General features: G+C 39.8%; 1 long non-coding RNA gene across 1 annotated transcript in view; it reads left to right on the forward strand.

Moving 5' to 3' along the window:
* LOC109312189 overlaps positions 1-3,357 on the forward strand; it is a 9,545-nt gene extending 6,188 nt beyond the window's left edge. Inside the window, exon 2 of the long non-coding RNA XR_002101723.1 lies at positions 2,804-3,357. This is a non-coding gene — a long non-coding RNA (uncharacterized LOC109312189). The remainder of the gene's footprint in view (positions 1-2,803) is intronic.
* Positions 3,358-9,538: the final 6,181 nt, after the last annotated feature.

Below are 9,538 nucleotides of genomic sequence, written 5' to 3' on the forward strand. Positions count from 1 at the left end.
GAATAGGTTTAGGTTAGAGATCAGAAGACAATATTTTACAGTTAGGGTGGCCAAAATCTGGAACCAGCTTCCCAGGGAAGTGGTCCTCACTCCTACCTTGGGCAAATTCAAGAGGAGGTTGGATGATCACCTGTCTGAGGTCTTGTGAACCCAGCTTTCATTCCTGCCTGTGGCAGGGAGTCAGGCTAGATGATCTGTTCAGGTCCGTCCTGACCCTAGCTACTATGAAATTATCCCTGCCCGCCTGCACGTACCCCCTAAAGCCTTCTCAAGTACCCCCAGGGATACTCATACCCCTGGTTGACAACCCCTGGAATAAGCTACAGATCTTCAGAAGCTAAGAATAGATCAAAGGTAATCTTAGAACATCTGAGGCAAAGCAAAATGAACTGAAAGGTAGGGAAAGAACAGAGTGATTTATTTAAAAGAAATCTTTGCCCAGATAGTACATTTTCTATGCATTCAAAAAGTGTTTGCTTTCCTATGACTTCCCCTGGTTTTGGTACCAGGTCGCTGTCAGTGAAAGTAGCTCAGAGTCAGCATCTTAGTCTTGTGTTATTAAAAGCAGCAAATAGAAAGACTTAATTGTTGTTTATAGAATGCACTGCATATCATCAGGAAATGCATGAAGGCTTATGCCAAATGTAACTGAGTTGGGCTCTGATACCTAGATAAGTTTGCTGCAGACAAAGGAGGAAAAATAAAGGGAAAGAAACATAACGCTTTTCCCTTTATTAGTTCTAGCTCCTTTTCCTTTTTAAATGTTTTGCTGCAAAAGCTTAAGCAAATTGCATCACTTTTATTTAAAAAGAAAATTCTATTCTCGAGTTATCCAAAACTTCTCTGTAGGCCTTCTTCCAGGTGAACAGTCTGTATTATCTACGTATTTTGGACTTGGGATTAGTTCTCAGACTTCATATATTCTGAGAGTTCAAGGAGTATTGGAGATCAGATCTGAATAGGAAAGTATAACATCTTTTGGAAAAATAATATCAAATGGGCTAATTTTATCACAGAAAACGGACTTTGTTAGCATCTGAATCTGACTGCTCAAATCTGATCATAGAGAAATCACAGCAAATAGTTTAGGAGCAGATATGATCCTCTTGTTCCCACTTCTATGAAGTCAGTAGAGCTGCTCAGGTGGATAGCTACTCTTCATAATCTGACCTGTATATGATGTCAGGAATAGTACAGCATCAACACACATAAAAACCTTGCCTGTGTTCTCAGTGCAATTATACATCCTAAAGACAGATGATTATCCTTGTAATGCAAAATTTCTAAGACCACATTTCTAACTTTTACAGGTTTCATTATACTCTTTTTTTAAAAAAGACTACTCAACCCTGTAGCTCTTGCCCTTTTTCGTTTAAGGTTTGAGAGGAACAAGCTGCCACAGGGAGAATTCAGTACATCTTTGAATAATCCATTGAGCCTTCTTGCAGAGCTCTTTAAGTAGCACTGTCTGACTTCAGTATCCATGCATGAGCCAGCTGACATACTACAGTGCTGTTTAGTAAAGAAAAAAGTCCCTGTGTGTTGGGAAAATATCTAGTATATGTGCCTTAAGTATCTCTAAAGTATACATTGTAAGTGTTCTTAAAACCATATATTTGTAAGTTAGCATAATAGGGGATTCTGTTTCAAAGGCATCTTAAAACTTAATGCTCTTACAGAAAAAACTGAATGTATTCTATAAACTGTGGGGGGGTCATTTTTTTCCGTATATTTTTACAGCATATGGGCTTTATTGAGTGAGGAGTGTATGGTTTTTTGTGAAGTAAAAGTAGCTGTAGCTCCTACTGACTCCATATTTGGGAGCTAGTATTATTGCACAGGAGAAATTTTAAGCATTCTTACATAAAAATCTTTTCACATGTTAATGATAACATTATCTGTAAGCAACAATCGATTTCCTGTGGTTCCAATGCCTCTCCATCTCCACAAATTCATATTCTTGACAGTGGTACTTGCAAACATTACATTTCAATTGACCTAACTAGACTTTGCTTGATATAAGTACTTTTTCTCATGACCTTGTCATGGACTAGATGTTTTTCCAGAACAGTGCACAAGCAATGACTCTTTACATTGTTGCAGTGATGTCCTCCTTTGTACTGGTCTCACTCACCAAGGCGTCAGCAAATAAGCCAATGTTCCATGGTCTGCACTTCACCATATTTGCATATATTCATTGTCATTAGAGTAGCCCCATTTGATCATGTTTGTTTTTAGTTTAGTTTTCCAGTTTGCATGTGCAGGTGGTTCAGACTTTGCCATGTTGACCAGTCTGTATCAGCCTCTCTGGAAAGGTCCTCCGGGGGTTCCAGGTCCTTTTCAGGGCACCTGGTTGTGCGTAATCTTTCCTTCCGTAACCTGAGTCATGCTCTGTCAGCCGTTGTGTCCATGAATGAAACACTCATCACAACACTCTTTTGTTCTTTTTAGTGCTCTTTTGTGCTTTAAGCCATTTGGTTACTTCTATGTAACCAAAGGATGGACAGGGATGTCCATCTGCTGTGATCTTTCTTTTTGGCTCGCTACCTTTCTTCTGATATTAGGTGATGCAATGCCAGCTTATAAGTGCTGGCTATCCTTTCATGTTGACTTTAGACATCCTGTTATTTCATGACAGCTGTCATTTAGAACTGGGTCTGATTTCATGCCATGAACTGATCATTCCCATGCTGGACATAGATACTCTGCAAGGGAGTAAGACAAAGCAATAGCAGTGGTTCATACTGTAGCTGAGTTTTCTCCCCACTTTGACATAACCAACTTTCAAAGTATGTTGTTGCAGGTGCTGAATTTCTCTTTTGTCTTCTCTACATGTGCTTTGAAGGTAAGTGTTTGGTCCAGTGTAACATCCAGGTACACAGGGTGCAGGTAATTAGTCAGTGGGATTCCATCCCCAGTGATGTTAAATTTCCACTTGACTTCTCTATGGTGTAGATGAAAGGCTGTGACCGACATCTTGGTTGGGTGGGCACAAAGCTGGTTCTTACTGTAATAATCTGAGAGGTTGCTCAGTGCACGTTAGTCATTTTTAACAGTGGCAAAGTCTTTCTCTTTCGACGTAATGTATAGATCATCAGTATATATGAAGCTTCACACATTGCTTTGTGTGGGCTGATCCTTTAAAGACATATTAAAGAGGATCAGTGCTAGCCTGTTGCCCCATGCAAGGCCAATTCATTGTAGTCTCCAGCACCTCCATTTCTTGCATAATTCTACATAAAAATGACTACTCTCCAAATGACAAGATCAATATAACCATTAACCATGGTTCATTAACCATCTCAGGCATATACAAATACTGGTCTGTACAGATGCTTAAGGCGAGTTAAATTAGACCAAAAACTAAAAAATGGCTGGTTTGATCTGAATTCATTCACCTTATTTTAATTCACTTAAGTTAGATTGGGAATGGATTACCTTGATCTACCAAACTTCTGCACACATTTGGAGCACAGTCCTGGGGCTGGGAAAGCTCAGCCACTGGCCCCAGGTCTGGGACTACGTTCTTCCTTCCCTGTCCCCCAACCCTGACCAGACTGTTTTTAGCCCCCTGACCTCTCCACCCCTAGACAGACACCCCCCAGGGACCCACCAAGCATCTCCCACTGATCTATCAGGCCCCCTCAGACCTGCTAAGCCCCACCCTGTAGACACACTAGACTCCCTGATCCCACCTGTTCCCCCCCACCCCAGTGACTTAGATCAGGTTTTCAGCATGGTTTCTGGCATCAGTGAACCAGTGCACAAGCTGCATCCCAATCTAAAATCACATGGCTTAAAGTAAGCCACATGATTGTGAACCAAGTGTGGTGAATGTCTGCACGTACCCAGTATAGCTCCACTGTGGCTACACAATGAGGTTTTTTCAGTTGATGGGTGACCCCTTAAAGAGGGACACTTACCATGGATGAGGTCTGGTAGAACGCTAATAAAATGTCATGCTGTAATCATCTTTACTTTGCAAATTCAGTGGGGATGCTTAGAGAGCAAAACACACCCCACATATTTCCCTTCACACCAGCCTTTTGCTGCCTCTTCCCTTTCTGGACACAAGTTCCTACCATAGAGCTCCTGCCAAGATGAGAGAAAGGAGTATGTATTGTTATAGAAAAAGCTGGTTCTTACCTTAAGGTGAGAAGGGACAACAGTTTAGGAACCATTTCAGAGTTATGGACCCAAATAGATTACAAAGTTTCAAAACAGTTATTATTAGATATGGTCTCAAACAAAACAAGCAAACAAATAAACAAACCCTTGATCCTAATATCTTCACACTAAGGAAACTTTAGACCTGAATTTATGAGAAACCACTATAGGATTTACTAAACTATTCTAATGAAGTTAATAGAAAATTGTATCCATGCAGATTTATAGATTTATAGTTGGTTTAAAAACCCACAGAAGATATAGCATTATCTCTTAAATCTTTTAACATTTTACAATAATTTCCAGAAAGGCTTATTAATTTTTATAGCACTCTAGTGGTTTAATTCTTATTTAATTCTATAAGACTTTTCTGTCAGGACAGATCTTGATCTGAAATTCATGATTGATTCCCTTTGTCAGTGGTGGGTCAAGTCAAAACCCTGGACCCAAGCATCCCAGACCTCGGGGCAAGTTTTTCTCTGGATTCGATTCTGTATCACAATGTTGCAGCTTGGGGACATCTCTAGAGACTAGATTACAAGCAGCTGATGTTTGCTATATGAACCCTGTATGTAGGGAATCTTTCATTCCAGGGAATGTGATTGCTACCCAGAAGTTTAAATCAGTGACTTCATGAACAACTCCTAGACGTAATACTCTGATCAGCATGTTTAGATTTTCTGGGGCAGTTCTCACTTTCTCTTTTTTACTTTTCCTTGTTTTTTCTCACCGGGAAAAGGAAGAAAGGTAAGAAAGTTTTTGAAAATGTGAAAAACGTGTTTCTCAAGCTTTTTTATAGTTTTTCTAATTAGAAAATCTGTACACGGCCTAGGGAGGTGTTTGCTTTTCAGAATAAGTCCAGAAGCTGCATGGTGTTTCTCAGAAATAAAGGAATGACATTTTGCTGTGGAGTGTTTGTGATTTTAATATATTAAAATGTACAAGAGCAAGAATACATCTGGGGTGCCTGATGGTGCCATCTGTAGAAATGGTTTCACCCTTGAGTTCTTTTTGCCTTTCTACAGCTGCGATTTTTGTATTCAGATACTCTACAATACAGAAGCACACTCTAGCCTTCTCAGCTACTTGTTTGCTGCTGTTGTGGCAAGAATGAAAAGGTGCAAAAGAACCTTGATTTAAATCACCTTTTAAGGTTTCTCAACTGGGGGCAGCTCTGGGCCACATGAGCTTAAACAGCCTAGAAAGTAAAACTTACAGTATTAAGAGGGGCTGGCCAATGGGGGAGAATCCTTGGAAGAGCAGACACCCTTTATATTCCCCAGTGTGCTCTCCTCTTCTTTCTCTGTACTCCTTGTGAGGTGATCAAGTCTCCCACTTGATAAGGTAGGTCAGGTGGTATTTCTTTAGCCATAGAAATTCTTATCCTACCCAGGTATATTATTTTGTTTGGTTTGGACGGCAGCTCTGACTTTAAACATAGAAAACTCTTCTCAAGTTCTTGAATTTTATCCAGCCACTATAATCCAAGCCTAACTCCTCACATAATTCTTTAATCATGATAATTAATATACTAAGCCAATGCTGTGTCTCACATGTGGAGGCTGCCATACACATGACCATTTTTAGGAACTGCTGAAAGTTTCACATCTTTATTTTCATGTTAAAAATCCAAGCACATGGGTTTCTTGTCCTTAAATCAGCCCAAATAGTAACAGCAACAACAACAATAATAATACTGCTCCAATCAATCTGTGCAAATTGTTTAACAAATGTTAGGCCATGGAATTATCACTAAATGTGTTCTGTAATTTAACTCTTTTTACTTTGTAATTTTATCCAGATGTTTTGTGTAGATTGCAGCATGTGAGCTCAGAGCTAAGTCAACAGGATGTACAGCTCCCTCTGTCTTCTTCTCTGCAACAGAACTCCATCCAATCCAGACAAGGCATACGAAATGAGCTCTGTAACAAAACCAAAATGTAAAATTGATATTTCCTGGTTCTAGAAGAAAGCACTTATACAGGGAAAAATAGATATAAGCTGTGTGTGTCATTAGGAAATGTTTCACTGAAATGAGCTGCTACAATGGTTTTAGCTTTCTTGCATCTACTTTTAAACTTTCTGCTCCCTCCTGCTTTTATTACACTAGTTTGTGCAGATCATTGTAATGTATCACAGATATAATTACTTTTAATTTTGCTTGGAACACAGCCAGTTGATGATTTACAGTGAAAACTGGGTATGTGGGATTTTGCCTATTGACAATCTCTTTGTGTGGATGGTCTGAGAATAATGTTGTGGAAATCCAAATAGTTGTGTCCAATGTTTTCATGCAACAGGTGTGGACAACCTTTTAAAAGTATGTGTCTTCTGTCTCTTGTTATTTGTCTGTCTGTGGATGGGACATTGATGGTGAGATGCAAATCTCTAGTCTCCAGAATCTGGTAAGATGGCCATGGCTCTCATCTATTTTGGACAGACCAGTTGTCCTGTTGCATCTTTTAAAGGAGAAGGCATTGAGACAAAATGAAAAAAAATGTCCTCCAACATGAAGAGATACTATCAGGGTTTGTTTTAGGTTTCTTTTTTTTTCTCCTTCCATCTCTTTTATTCTGTGTTCTTTCCTAGGCCTGCTGTAGTTCCTCATTTTTTATTCATCATGGCCTTACTCTATGTATCACATTTATTTGAGTGGCTCATCTCATTTTGTCTCTGCACTGTTTAGATTGCATCCATCATTGTTGACTTAGCAGTTTTGAGAGTTATCTTGTTAGGTTTCAGTTGTGTTCAGTAGATCATAATCCTACCATTTATGAGCATCTTGACAGTGGCCATGTCTACATGAGATGCTGACTGCACAGTTGTTACTGCACAATCATTTAGTACTTGCATACACAAGTACTAAATGATTGTGCAGTAACTGGAGCTACTTGCATAGTAGTACCTCTGAATGGCTTTTTGGTGATGCTGACTTCACAGTAACTTATTACTACTGCACAGTAGCTCATTACTACTGTGCAATAGTGCCACATCACACTTTATGCCATGCAATGCTACTGCACAGCAGTAACAAGCTAGTATGCAGTAGTAACAAGCCAGTGTGCAGTTAGTGGCTCATGTAGATGCAGCCTGTACCATCTAGTTTTTTAATACTGGGTATCCAGGGACAAATATTATTTAATATGGAACATGTGAAGATATCCAGTCTGTCTGTTGGCTTTTTAATGATACTTAGCAGTGGATGCCACATAGCTACCCCAAAAGCTCTTTCTACAGAAGATGTGGACAAAATTAAAAGAACTCTGTTATTCTTGGCAGATACGAGATTCAACCTCTGTTATGTTTCTTCTGCCTATGTTTCCCAAAGTCATGTTGTTCTTTGTGTGTTTTCCCCAAAGCAAATGCTTTAGAACTTCTTTTTTGCTAAAAAACAAAAACAAACAGTGTCAACATTCATCCCAGCATGTGAGCAACCCAAAAATAACAAGCTGATGGGTGCACAGGATAAAGGAAAAACCCTGTTGAGGAAACTAATTTCTGGTTTGAAATTAGTGATCTAATTCTGCTCTCACAGAAGTCAATTTTAGCATTCCCATTATCAAAAAGAATTAAAAAAATTAAAAGAGAAATTGAGAGCGGATTTGATTGCAATGTGTAAGCGCTTTCACAGATACAAATGCCTAAGTACAATGGTTTCTTTAATGTACTGGAGAAAGGCATAACAAGAATTTGTGACTTGAAGTTAAATCCAACAAATTCAACTGAGACATAGACACAAATTCTTACCAGTCAGGGCGATTCTTATCAGTCAGTTCCTTGATAGGAACAATCAAGGGAAGTGATATATTCTATATTTCCTGAAGTTTCAGATAAAGAGGCCCTTCAGAAAGGTGTTAGCCAAGCCCTTAGGCTCAGTATAGTTCTCTGTTCTAGAACATGGTTTACCATAACTGCTGTATTTTACCATTTAATCACATACAGAACATTGCTTATTGGGCATGCTCTATAGCCGTGAGGACAATTGTGTGCCCGAACTGCACACAGAATAGAATCTCAAACTGGCAGTTTAGAAGAGAGGACTTCAGTGTTATGCAAAGTCTTAGGACAGATATAAATGTATAATCAGGTATTTGGAAGCAAAAAAAAAATTAACAAAATACAAATAATTTTTATCAAGGAGATCATACCTGGCTAATCTCATATCTTCTGTGACAGGAAAACTGGCTTTTTGGACAACACTTATGCAGTGGACCTAGCACACCTAGACTAGAACAAAGCTGAGAAATTATCAGACAAACTGATATCATTGTGCGGTGGATAAAGATTCGGCTAAAGTAAAAATGGGCTTTGTTCAAAGGTGAGTTATCAGAATGGAGACTAGCTACCAGTGATGTTCATCAGGGAACAGTTCTGGGACCCATCACATTTAACATTGTGAACTTGATGCAGGAACTAGATGTGTACTTATGAAGTGTGCAGATGACACTAAGCTGGAGTGTATTGCCATTATGGAGAAGGACGAGGTTATTATACAGAAAAAAACTGATAACTTTGATAACCTAAAAACTGATAACCTAACCTTGATAGCTTAACATTGATAACCTATACTAAATCCATAGCCTTGATAAACAGTATGAAGTATAATGATATGAAGTCATGCATTTATTGACTAATGAAAAGCTATAAGATAGAAACTAATAGATTTGGAGACAACAGAGGAGGAGAGGATTCTAGGTAACTAGTGTGTCACCAATGTGATGCAGCCAAAAAGAGGGTAAAGTCATTTCTAGGCAAGATTATTTTTTGGTAAGCCACTACCACAGTTTTTCAAGGACTGATAAGACCCCTTTTAGCAAGGATGGATCCAGAGGGGGTGCAGTGGTGTGACCGTACCCCACCTGCTTTCAGAGTTGACCATGCTGCAGGAGCTTCTGATGATTTTTTTAAAGTACCAAAAGCGGGTGAGAATCCCCTTAGTTCCCCTCCATGCTCAGAGGTATGTCCCTTCCCCTGTATCCGCCCACCAGCTCCTGCCATTTATGTTTTGTGCTGTCTTGGGGGTGGAGGAAACTTTGGAGCTACTCCAGCCAGGCTGCATGAGGGCTGGGATCAGCTGAGACAGCAACAATGGCAGTAGCAACCGCAATGGGGGAAGGAGGCAGGCTGAGGTGGGGGAACCCAAACACTGCAGCTGCCACTGTCATGTCACATTCCCAGCTAAGCCCAGACCTGTCCAGCCCAGATGGAGAGGGCAGAAGCAGCTCTGAAGTTTCCCCCAACTCTAGGACAGTGGAGAAAGTAACAGAACCAGATGGGGGAAGGGGGAGGGGGATGGGTGGAGAGGTGATGGGACTCTGACCAGGGAGGGGAAGTGAGGCAAGACTCTTACCAAATTTCCAGACTTTAATAA

This window comes from Crocodylus porosus, unplaced genomic scaffold (assembly GCF_001723895.1).
Source record: "Crocodylus porosus isolate Cpor-Errol unplaced genomic scaffold, CroPor_comp1, whole genome shotgun sequence".
Taxonomy (NCBI): domain Eukaryota; kingdom Metazoa; phylum Chordata; order Crocodylia; family Crocodylidae; genus Crocodylus; species Crocodylus porosus.